Source organism: Chelonia mydas, chromosome 18, assembly GCF_015237465.2.
Source record: "Chelonia mydas isolate rCheMyd1 chromosome 18, rCheMyd1.pri.v2, whole genome shotgun sequence".
NCBI classification, from domain to species: domain Eukaryota; kingdom Metazoa; phylum Chordata; order Testudines; family Cheloniidae; genus Chelonia; species Chelonia mydas.
This window is the reverse complement of record NC_051258.2, coordinates 5,165,768-5,178,246: the sequence shown is the minus strand read 5'-3', so window position 1 is coordinate 5,178,246 and position 12,479 is coordinate 5,165,768. Positions and strand designations below refer to the sequence as shown.

The window sequence follows — 12,479 nt, the reverse complement described above, 5'->3', positions numbered from 1 at the left end:
TGATTCCAGTAGCAGGGCCAGGTTTTCCCTGGGCACTGGGATTTTCAGGAGGATGGTGGCTCTTTTCTTTCCTCAGCCTGGACTTAACTCAGCCATTTATTCCCTCCCAGACCTTCCATGAAGTAACAACAATAAGACAAAGGAAGAGGGGCGTGACTATCCCACTGACAGAGTGGCAGGTAGGCACATCCCCTCTTTTTGTCTATTATTTCCATTGAAAGAGAGAAAGTTTCAATGGCGTTTAATGCCCCAGCTTGGACAAGAGACAAACGTTACAGTTCGTGGATCTGTGCAAAGGAAATTGTGTTTCTGTGTAAACTCCATGAGGGAAATGAAACGGCCACTGGGGGGCACGATAATCTAAGGAATGAGAGTGAAGACCAAGCCCTGCACTCAGGCTGAGAACTGATTGAACTCCACTCAGTTGGGATTAAGGAGATATTTGTTTCTTCCAAGGAGACACTGTGAAACCATGACATTAACTCAGACTTGCTGGGTTCCAGCTTCTTCAACTCTCTGTAAAGATGTGACCTTAATTCCCAGGCAGGGAGAGAGGAAAAGCCTGGAGGTGCCTTTAGGCCAGACTGGGGTCTCCTGGGCAGTGGGACATGTACCTTGTTTGCTGCTGCCAAAGGGAGCACAGGGCTAAGAGGTAGGCGGAGACGTCCCGGGCTGGGACATAAGGGGGATGTTGGATGGAATTTATCACACATGCCTGCCCTGCTCCCCAGAGCCCCATGGGGAGACTCGAGATACACATTGGCCTTTAGGTTCATATTTGTCCTGGGGGTCTCAGCCCAGGGCTCATTTTGCCCTCTTTGCTAATGGTTATTTGGGGGAGGCCGAGAAATCCCCTAAAATCCTATTGGTCAGTTAGAAGTGGCCAGGCCCTGGAGCATCCCTTTTTGCTGCCAAGAAAAGCCTTAAAAGGGAAGAGATGGTGTTGCCCTCACTGACGCACCAACTCAGGTCCTTCTGCTTCAGAGACTAATACACCACCCTGTGTGCCAAGGTTTACCCGGGAGCGCACGCTGCATTGTGAACCTGCTGCTCGTACTTCAGCCCGGAGAACCAGTTTCGATTTGAGTTCCTTTTATACAGCCCATTTTAAAGAAAAAAGAGCCAGGTCTTCCCTTTCCAAAAATCACTGATGATTCTTGCACAGGTGATGAAGGAGCAGTGATGGCACCAGTATTAAGGCTGAGCAGAGATTTCTATTTAACACATAAATTTTCAAACTGCTCTAAAAAGTCCACCTTTGCACTTAGATTGGCTTGTGAATTGCTTTGCCTGTTTGGGGACTGGGGCAGAATTAATGGGCAAATAATTTGTTTCGAGGAGCTTCTGTGTGCGCAAGAGGGAAGTTCAGTCTGCTAGAGCAGGGGTTCTCAAACTTCATTGCACCATGACCCCCTTCTGACAACAAAAATTACTACACAACACCAGGAGGGTGGACTGAAGCCTGAGCCTGCCCAAGCACCGCCACTCCAGGTAGAGGAGCCTAAGGGTTTCAGCCCCCAGCAGGGGGCCTGTAACGTGAGGCCCCTGCCCAGGGCTGAATTCTTCAGGCTTTAGCTTCCACCCCAGGCGGTGGGGCTCAGGCTTTGGCCCTGGGTGGTGGGGCTTGGGGAAGTCTAAGCCAGCCTTGGCAACCCCATTAAAATGGGGTCATGACCCACGGTTTGAGAACTGCTGTATTAGACCCATCACACATGCACAAAAGTCCTGGTAGCAATCCTTCCACAGAGCCCAGTGTGCAAGGAGTCTTTGCGATGGCCACTGTGACGTGCACCAGCCTCACTTACCTTGACTTATGAGGAGAGGCTGAGAGAACTGGGATTGCTGAGTCTGCGGAAGAGAAAAATGAGGGGGGATTTGATAGGTGCTTTCAACTACCTGAAAGGGGGTTCCAAAGAGGATGGATCTAGACTGTTCTCAGTGGTAGCTGATGACAGAACGAGGAGTAATGGTCTCAAGTTGCAGTGGGGGAGGTTTAGGTTGGATGTTAGGAACAACTTTTTCACTAGGAGGGTGGTGAAGCACTGGAGTGGGTTGCCTAGGGAGGTGGTGGAATCTCCTTCCTTAGAAGTTTTTAAGGTCAGGCTTGACAAAGCCCTGGCTGGGATGATTTAATTGGGGATTGGTCCTGCTTTGAGCAGGGGGTTGGACTAGATGACCTCCTGAGGTCCCTTCCAACCCTGATATTCTATGAACCACTGAAGATAGTCTGGGGATGTCAACTTTGCACTCGGGTTGGGTTTTAGCTGCTAAGCTAGAACTGAAAAGTCTGTGCTCCATTCCCAATGCCCTGAGACTGGTAGTTATGTTGTGTCATCTTTATCCTCCTTCTTCCTGACACAGGCCCAGCAGTAGATATGAACAGCACATTTAACTTACGGACCAAAACCATTAGAATTTTTTTTTTTTAGCGTGCAAGTCCCAGCCCTGGAAAGGTGCCATAGGGAATGTGTGCATGCATTCTGACAGCATTTAATTTAGATGATCATAAGCTATTTTTTCCATAGACCCTCAGCCAGTTCAGGCCCAAGGTTAAAAAAACTTTAAAATTTGAGTGAGTTGATCAAGGTGAGTTCTATGCAGAGAGCTTTGTAGTGGTTTGGCCTTGCTGTCCTACCAACCTCCCCACCCCTTTCTTTGTTTATACTAAAGATATGTCCTGCATCAGGAGTGCTATATTATGTGGGCCAGGGGATACACAACCTCTCTTTCCATATCACTGCATTTGTGGAAAGTAACCCCATCAAATGTCTACGGAAGCTACTGCATGCATGATTCCACGTACGCAGGACTGTTTTCCAGGGAGAAGGCTGAAGTGATGTCAAGCAGTCAGATCCTCCTCTTCCCCCTTATGACTCCGAGCTGACAGCTGGCCAGGAACTAGACTCTGCTTTCCTTTCCTCAGCCTCCAAAGGCTGCAGGCAGGGGGAGGATTGAGCTCTGCAGAGATCCTAGGAGAGATGGAGAATTGCTAGTTTTATGCATGAGGTGGGCATTCTGCTTCCCCCCTCCTGCCATCCCACAGTTTGCTAGTAAGACAAGGGACACGGAGGGCCTTGCTTTCCTCCCTTTATTATCTGGAGTGGGATTTCTCATTTGCCAGATAGAGGCAGCTCCCAAACCTGGCAGCTGGGAGGAGATCTGAATTTAGCCTTAGAGGGGGAGGGCCAGGGGTCAAGAAGATAGCAGGGTGGGTCTGACCTTCATCCTTCTGGAACATTAATGTGACCTTTCTACTCATGCAGTTCTGACTTGTCACGGAGTGTGGGGGAGGAGGCCATGCACCCCTCTTCCTGGGATTCACTGAGACTCTCAGCCAGCCAGTAAAACAGAAGGTTTATTGGACAACAGGAACACAGTCCAAAACAGAGCTTGTGGGTACAACCAAGACCCCTCAGTCAAGTCCTTCTGGGGGAGCTTAGACCCCAGCCCTGGAGTTCCCTGCGTTCCTCCACCCAGCCCCAAACTGAAAACTAACCCCCCCCCCAGCAGACTCTCTCCTGCTGCTTCTGTTCACATTCCTGGGCAGAGGTGTTACCTCCCCCTCCTGGCTCAGGTTACGGGCTCTCAGGTCTCCCATCCCCAGGGCACATTCCCAGGTCAACACTCCCCTCTCCCTGCTGCCTCACATCGTCACAGACTGAGGCCCAGTCTTCATTTAGGCAGACTCGGCGGCTCCATTTAGCACAGGCAAGGACCTTATAGCAATGAATACACATGCACATGCCCCTCCTGAAATAGGAGGCTTTTTCTGGGGATGGGAGGGGGAGGGGAGGGAAAGAGGGCTGCTTCTTCCCTTATCCTCCTGCTCCCACCCTTAGAATTGTGAATACAAATGGGCCATAACTGACTTCTTGTTCATGGGTCCCTTCTTATAGAGAGGGGAATCAAGAAGAACTTCAATGCCTCTAGCATAATGTATTATACTTTATTCAAGCAGTCCAATAATGTTACAAGACACTTCCATTGTTGTCTAACATACAGAACTAACATGTCAGACTCATACACTTTAGGGGGGGGGAAATAATCAGATACTCATTAATCTAGAGCAGCCAGAGCCAGAACTCAACATTCCTGCTCACCAGGGCTGCAACAGAATTACAGAAGTATTTGTTGAGGTGGGGGACAAAACATCCTTTGAGATCACACCTGCTAGTCAGGCATTGCATCTTTAGTGTTGACTCCTTGAAATGGAAGAGGAATTTCAATAGTTTCTTGCTAGAGCTGTTCTGGTGACAGTTTAGAGCTTCGGTGAGCTCAGTTTGCCTATGGAACAGGTACAGCCCAGGTAGCGGCAGGGGAGTGTCCCTTTAACACCTGACACCAGATAAATGACATCTGGTCCCCAGTTTTAGGAGTGAGAAGCACATCTGCCAGGTGACTACATACCCAAATTCAGAAACAAAAACAAAAAACCAACCAGTGTTTGGAGAGACTTTCAGGGATTAAAGAGTTAATTGACAGCTCTAAAGACGTCTGAACATTTCTGTGCATTTACTTGTATTTTAAGTCAGTGTGGACAGTAAACAAGTACCAAAAGCAAAGATGGTTAAGTTACCATCACATCTAAGGAGAAGGCTATTGACTGACTATGCCCCACATCTGTACCACAAGACCCTGTGGTAAATGAATGAAATGAAAAAATGAACTGAAAATTTTAGCATCACCTTGAGTGTCAAAGAACCTCAGAGCATCAAAGATAAACAAAACAAAAAACCCCACTTACCCAGACATCAATAAATAGGCAATTAAAAACATATTTAAGTAGTAAGTGTGGAAGGAAGGGAATCTTCCTTCACACAATACTTAAAATATTAGCTCCATGTAGTTGGAGTCATCATCATATACTCCAGCAGCGACCATCCCCAGCTACCAAGACTCCACAGCAGAGAAAAGGGAGGATGGTCAACTTTTGGGACTTAAAATAGGTAAGCATGTAGTTATTGGGTTTCAATCTCACATACTATTGGATGAATCAAGTGTCTTCATTTCAAATGCTGTCCCTTGGATTTCAGTTAAAAAAATCTATGGTTAGGCTAAGACAAGGCATCTGGGGGCAGATATTCTTGTGACTTTTCCCCTGCAGACAACCCTGAGAGGTATAGGCTTTAGAAAACATTAACAGCAGCTATACATGTAACTGCTGAATAGCCACACTCCTACTGTCCCCTTTAGGACAAGAGGGAGAGAATGTGTTTTTTTGGTATCTTCATTGTCACACACCCAAACCCACTTACCCCGTCATCAACAATAGGGAGGTTTTCTGGGCATTCAGTCCAGGTGAGGTCACTGGGTTCCCAAAAGTAAATGGTGTCATAATATGTGTCTGGACTTTCATTAAGTACATTGGGGTTAGTATATACCCAGCAGTTCTCCCCTCCCAACACATAGATTCTCCTCTCCCACTGCACCACACCAGCACCAGCAATTCCTCTTGGCATCTGTGGAACAAAAACATCCTCGTCCATTCTGTCGTCCTCGCTGATGAAGAAACACAGAGCAGAGCCACAAATAATTCCTGGAGAAGGGGACCTAACAGGAAGGTGTCTCATTCTTTCCTTGGAATAGTCACCAATGACATAGATCCCATTATTCATGGGGACTGCATCTGCAAAGCAGCACTCCACCGTCAGAGGAACCTGTGTCCATGTGCCAGAGTTAACGTCATAAATCAGAACTCCCTTATACATCTCTGTGAACAAGTTGTTTTTTCCTCTCTCCACCTATTAAGTAAAGTTTGTCCTTGAGCACAGCAGAGGCAGAACAGCTCAGAGCAAATGGCAGCCGAGAGATGGGAGTCCAGGTCTTCTCCATCAAGTCAAAGCACTCTGCAGAATCAAGGTAATTTTCAAACCTGCAACAGCCTCCCAAAGCATAAAGCTTCTGGTTACAAGCTAAAAACCCATGTGAAGTACAAGCTACCGACATGAGAGGCAGATGTATCCACTGGCCTTTAAGGAAGTCATATTCGTGAAGGGCATCTGAGTGAGATTTGTCCCTAAGGGTGCCTCCGGATACATACAGCTTGTCACCCACTGCCACGCAGGCTGGAGAGTACAGGGAATTCAAAGCTGGCAGCTTTTCCCAGTTCTCTTTTCGAGGGTCAAAATAGCACACATGAAACTCCTCATTTTCCATCCATTTGCTTACCCACCTGGACAGACCCACACACACACACAATACACTCATTATACATTCCCTGCCTGAGTGCCCTAGAATCAAATGGTCCATCTTTACTGTCCAGCTTCTTCTGCCACATCTGAACATCCAGACAGTGCTCCCAGTCTGACTGGACCTCCCGGACCTCATTCTGGCTAAGGAGCAGGACGCGGATGTGCTTCATCAGCTCACCAATGAGAAGGCTACACTCAGTTGTTTGAAACCTCATCCAGCGTTTACAGCCTGGTAGATAACCAGCTCAGAGGCGACCATGAGGCCATCCAGAGAGATTATGCTGACCAGAGTGCTAAGGTCCAGATGTAAGAAGTCATCCTCCTCTTTGGAGAAGTGCCCAAAGTTTGTGGTAATGAGGTTCATGGCGACACCAAGCAGAGCTTCATTGTTGTGTGCATAAGCCAGCGCATAATATACAAGGCAGTTCTCAATGGAGACATTCTCCATAAGGAACCTGATTGGAATAACCAGAGATTGTAATGTTACTGGGTAGATTGTAAGAGAGAGAGACATTTTTACACATGCATTAGCCTCCCTCTGCCCCCAAGAGCAGAACCAGCTAGCCTCAGGTTTATTGTATTACCTGTTGTATTCTGTTGTGCAGATCTCCAGCAGGGGGAGAACCTGAAGCCTGCTGGCTGCTACAAAAAGCCCCTGGGCAGACTCTTTAGTAAGAGAGATCTCTCCCATGTACAAGTAGTTCAGTATGGTTTGCACAATGGAAGAGGCCATGTCCTGAAGCACAACTTCTCCATCCTGGGGTTCCTTGAAGGAGCTGGTAAAGATGCCCTTGAAGTAAGGGCTGATAGCTGCCACCAGCAACCTATGGGGATAGGGGAATAGGATTAATGGAGCACACACCAGCTACAGTTCTGCCTCCCTCAGGGGGCTCTGATCTCCTTAGCTCTCTGGCAGAGCAGAACAAGACCTGATGAGATTTTGGAAAGGAGACATCCAAGGAAAGGCCAGCAGGCTGCAGGAAGTGGTATTATTGGCTCGATAAGAGGCACCCTCTCCTTCGAGCTAGTATTGCAACATGGTGTTAAAGGGTACTTTTAACTGCTGCTGAAGGTGGAGACAAACATTGAGATAATGATAACACTTTGATTACCTAATAGAGTCCCTCACATGAGGCGAGAGCAAGTAACATAGATCAAACATTTTCACATTGGGTTCCCAAAATAAACTAAGATACCAGGACTGGGTTGTTTAATGTATTAGCAATCTAGAAGAAATGATGAACAGCAAAGGTAACAATTTACATTAGTCAAAGCTGAAGATGAATGAGGAACTTTAGAGGGACCTAACAAAACTACATGAATGGGCAACACAATAGCAGATTCTTCAGTGTTGATAAATGCAAGGTAATACCCATTGGAAAGTATATAAAGGCTGCCGGGTCAGATGCCAACCTCGGAGGGAAAAAGTTACCCCATCAATAGATTATTCCAAGACAAAAACAAAGCAAAACCACATATATATTTTCCTCTGAAGTATCCACTGTTGGCAACTGCAAGAACAGGGGACTGGACTACTACACTGACCACTGGTCTGATCCAGCCTGACAATTCCTACGTTAACCCAGCTGCACTGGCAAAGTTTAAAGTTCTGCTGTTATATGCTGCCCTCATAATTCTGTTACAGCAGGTTGTCCTCCTCTGCCTGTGCTAAGAATGGGCACAGTGTTCTGCATCAGAGTCTGCATTGCATTGGTGGGCAATGTAATTCCTGTATTCCACGACTGTCTAGAAGTACGCCTCGGTGAGAGTTGTATGCAGTGTTGTTGTAGCTATGTCAATGGAGAGGGTTGGTAAATTGAACTCAGCTCAGAAAATGTAGAATTAAGGTCTTTGCTGACCAAGGACAGCCAACTGTGAGTGGGATGCAGTGGAGGGAGATTCAGAGTAACAGCCGTGTTAGTCTGTATTTGCAAAAAGAACAGGAGTACTTGTGGCACCTTAGAGACTAACCAATTTATTTGAGCATGAGCTTTCGTGAGCTACAGCTCACTTCATCGGATGCATACTGTGGAAAGTACAGAAGACGTTTTTATACACACAAACCATGAAAAAATGGGTGATTATCACTACAAAAGGTTTTCTCCCCCCCCACCCCACTCTCCTGTTGGTAATAGCTTATCTAAAGTGATCATTCTCCTTACAATGTGTATGATAATCAAGGTGGGCCATTTCCAGCACAAATCCAGGGTTTAACAAGAACGTCGGGGGGGCGGGGTTAGGAAAAAACAAGGGGAAATAGGTTACCTTGCATAATGACGTAGCCACTCCCAGACTCTATTCAAGCCTAAGTTAACTGTATCCAATTTGCAAATGAATTCCAATTCAGCAGTCTCTCGCTGGAGTCTGGATTTGAAGTTTTTCTGTTGTAATATCACAACTTTCATGTCTGTAATCGCGTGACCAGAGAGATTGAAGTGTTCTCCGACTGGTTTATGAATATTATAATTCTTGACATCTGATTTGTGTCCATTTATTCTTTTACGTAGAGACTGTCCAGTTTGACCAATGTACATGGCAGAGGGGCATTGCTGGCACATGATGGCATATATCACATTGGTAGATGTGCAGGTGAACGAGCCCCTGATAGTGTGGCTGATGTTATTAGGCCCTGTGATGGTGTGGAGGGAGGGAGAATGATGTGTTAATGCTTGAGTCCCTTTTGATAAAAGTTCTTTTGTTACACACAGACTCAGTGCTTGCCAGTGGAGAAATACTGCCTCGTAGTGGGGCCCTCTTTTCCCAGATTACTGGGTGGGGAGCTCAAGCCATTTCCATGTTGTAATGTAAGAGGAATCCCTAGATATTGAACCTGGCCCTCATTGCTGCAGACTTCACCTGGCAGAAGAGTTACAAGTGTTAGGTAGCATAGGGCCAAGAACCAATCTGTGCAGGACCCCACCAGAAATACACCTAAGTGAGGATTCCCCATTTACAGTTAGACCTGATCATTTGCCATTTTTAATCCATTTAATGTGCGCAGTGTTAAATTTTATATTTTAAAAAAAGAGACATCATGCAATACCGAGTCAAATGACCTACAGAATATAAGTATATTACCTTTATCAACCAAACTTTTAATTTCATAAAAAAAAATATTGAAATCTTTACCTGTGACATGGGAACCTCTTTCCTTCTGCTACTATGGTGGCATCACAGAGCAGCTGATCCTGGTATAGCTGCTTTAAGCCTGTAGGAATGGGGGAGCCAAGACAAGGCTGCTGTTAGACACTGCACTGAACCATCCAGGAGAGAGAGTTCTGTCTGAAGGGCCTGAACACCTGCTGTAACACCTTGTGGTAGCTACACAGATGGGTGGAAAGAGCCTGCTTCATGGCTGCCCCTCTCAGCTGGTTAGTGGATTTTGCGAAGTAGTTCAGATGACTAAAGACAGAACCTACCGGCCTGGGGTCCACCACAACCAACCCACCATGACTGGCATCAACTCTCTCCCTTGTTGTCCGACTCAGAGTGACAGTGGCTGACTGGGCAATGGAGAGTGGGCTGCTGGTGCACTAGGTCATGAAGCACTGGGGTGTAGGGACCTTGCCTAGCTGTCACCTCTGCTGTTCCTGCTCTAGATGGGCACAGAGGCCTTTGGTCTCCAGGGCTCTCAAGTTATCATCTTTTGCCAGCACTTAAAGAGGTATTTGCCTTCACGGCAGTTGATGGGGGATGTTTAGAGGCCTGACGGTTCATCTTTCATGGAGCATCCCACAGAACGTTGCCCAAATGTCAGCTAGGACCTGTTCTACATTGGGTCAGATTGGAAAGCCATAAACTTACCCTCTCTCATGAAGTATTCCAGTAGTTTAGGTGCATTTACCATGTTTTCCTCCCCGCCTTCCCATGCTGGTGCACAATCCATGTTCCAAGCCACTAAAAACCAGATTCAGTAATCAGGGTGGCTTTCAGGATCCTTGGTGTCACTAGCCAGTCTTGCCATTTAAGAAAGGATAAGATGTTGGTAACTAATTGCCAGAGAAAAATTGATTTCATAGCCTTTTCCGGGTCTCCCTTGGAAGCGAAATTTTCCACACTGAGGAGCTGACCTCAGCCAACATTCTCAGTAGGACCCCCTGCTTTTGTCCAATCTTGGATTCAGAGATTCCAAGGCCAAAAGGGACATCTCCAGAAGTGCAGAGTTCCCCCAGCACCAAGTGCAGTCAATGGAAACTCCAGGGCATAGCAGTTCTGGAAGTCAAGCCTAAGCTGGTTCAGCACTGGCACGCCAAAAATATACACGAGTCAAGGCAGTCAAGACCAGTGGTTGTTTTGGCCTTGGTTTCTACACCAATTACAATGCTAGGACAGTAACAAAAACCCAGAGCAAGCTTCCCTGCTAAAACCAACATGTCAGAGCCCAACACACTGCTACAGAGGCTTGTCTGTAACTGGATCAGTAACAGATAATAACTGCAGCCTTGCATACAACCACAAATACCAGCAACACCAGAAGGGTTCGTGCCACTGCACACAGAGGTATTTTCTGTAACTGGGACAAGGAATTTCCTGGTTGGCTGGGGATGAAGTGTGCTCATCCAGCAGCAGCATGGTTTGCTCAGCTCTATCTAATTAGCTCCTTACTGCACTGTATGAGCACTTCAATCCTTAATGGTTTTTATTCTCACAGCAACTGTCGGGGGCATTATCCCCATCCTACAGAAGGGGAAAGGAGACACTGATAATGGAAGTGATTTGCCTAATACCACACAGGACATATGTGGCAGAGGCAAGAATCAAACCCATATTTTGGAAGACCCAGGCTAACACCCTCCCCACTATACCATCCTGCAGTGAGAGGAGAGAAGGTTTTTAGTCTCAGGGTATTACAGAGAGCAGCTATTTTTCTCCCAATACCCCAAAGCAGCGGACTGGCTCACTTCCTAAAGCTGTGGCTCTACCTGAAGCCACCCATCCTTCCTCACCATTCAAGATAGCATGGCCCCTTCAAGCAAGGAAAAGGGGCATACTCTTCTATAGTATCAGCACCTTGACAGGAGGGAAGGTAAAGTAGAGGCCCCAGCACAACCCCCTTTGCGAGCGGGGCTCAAGCAGATCCTAACCCTTTCTTTCAGGGGCCAGCAAGAGCTATGGCTCCTGCACAGTCTCTATCTCCTTACAGCTCAGTGAGTTGTGTAAAGCATGGAGCGAGGACCCAGGTCTCCTCCCATAGGAAAGCCAGCTAGAGTTTGCTGCCTCCTTTTAAAATTCCTTCTCCCTAACAAGCCCCAGCTGGCAGGTCCTCCCTCCAGGATTAGCAGCACTGGTATTTTCAATCAGCAAAAAGCCTCTTTCTTTTCTCAGACTTTCGCCCTTCCTTGGCCAGCTGGGTGTGGAGTTGGCACCCCCCCATCCCAGGAGACTCAGGGGAGCTCCCTAGCACCCAGTCTCTCTCTTTAGAGACACCCTCTGTTAACACACCATACTGACCTGCTCTCTAGCCACATGGACAGGAGTCAGAGGACAGCTAGGCAGGGAAATAAAGCTACTACTGCACTGAGGACACACTTCTCCAGACTTGTGTGCATGCAAGATAGAGGCCAAGGAAGAACTTCCCCCTGCCCTGCCCTGCCCTGCCCTGCCCTGCCCTGCCCTGCCCTGCCCTGCCCTGCCCTGCCCTGCCCTGCCCTGCCCTGCCCTGCCCTGCCCTGCCCACAGGTCTAACTTTCCCCATGCTGTAGATTCAAGCATGTGGTTATTATATACACACGCACCCTCCAGGCCTCATCACCAATCGCCTACCTGGGCCACCAGCAGCCACTAATCATCACAGCTTCTCAGGAGCCATGCAGGTGTAGCCCATGTTCTGTACATATAAGGCTAGTCCCTGCCCCTCCCTCTGCAGAAACCAGTCAGAATCGTGGCTGTGCTGACAGCTCCACCGCTGCAGCAGCCCTCTCAAGGGCTGCACTAGCTGCGCTCACAATGCTTTGCCTTCCGAGTTCTGACTGGCCAGGAAGAGGCATCTCGGTTGGAAGCAGGGAATGCTGCTGCCTGGAACTGCAGCCCCAGAGTTTGCAGGTCTCAGCCTAGGTCCATCTCTAGGCAGCAGGCGTGTCAGCCCTCAGAGAGATGGGAGCAGGGTCCTGAGTGGATGGGGAGGGCAGTGGCAAAAGCCGCCGGGAAAAAAAGGAGTCACCGGGCAAATGAAAAGTAGTCAGCTATTGAGGGGAGATTCCAGGAGGGGATGGGAGGTCCCTGAGTTGAGAAAGAGGGAACAGGGAGGAGGGAGCCATGAGCCTTTCTGTACCCCAACGGAGCTGAGTA

At 47.8% G+C, this 12,479-nt stretch overlaps 1 pseudogene; it reads right to left on the bottom strand.

The window, feature by feature from the left end:
- Nucleotides 1-3,927: 3,927 nt before the first annotated feature.
- On the bottom strand, nt 3,928-11,372 carry LOC122463282 (annotated as a pseudogene).
- Between the last annotated feature and the right edge of the window lie 1,107 nt (nt 11,373-12,479).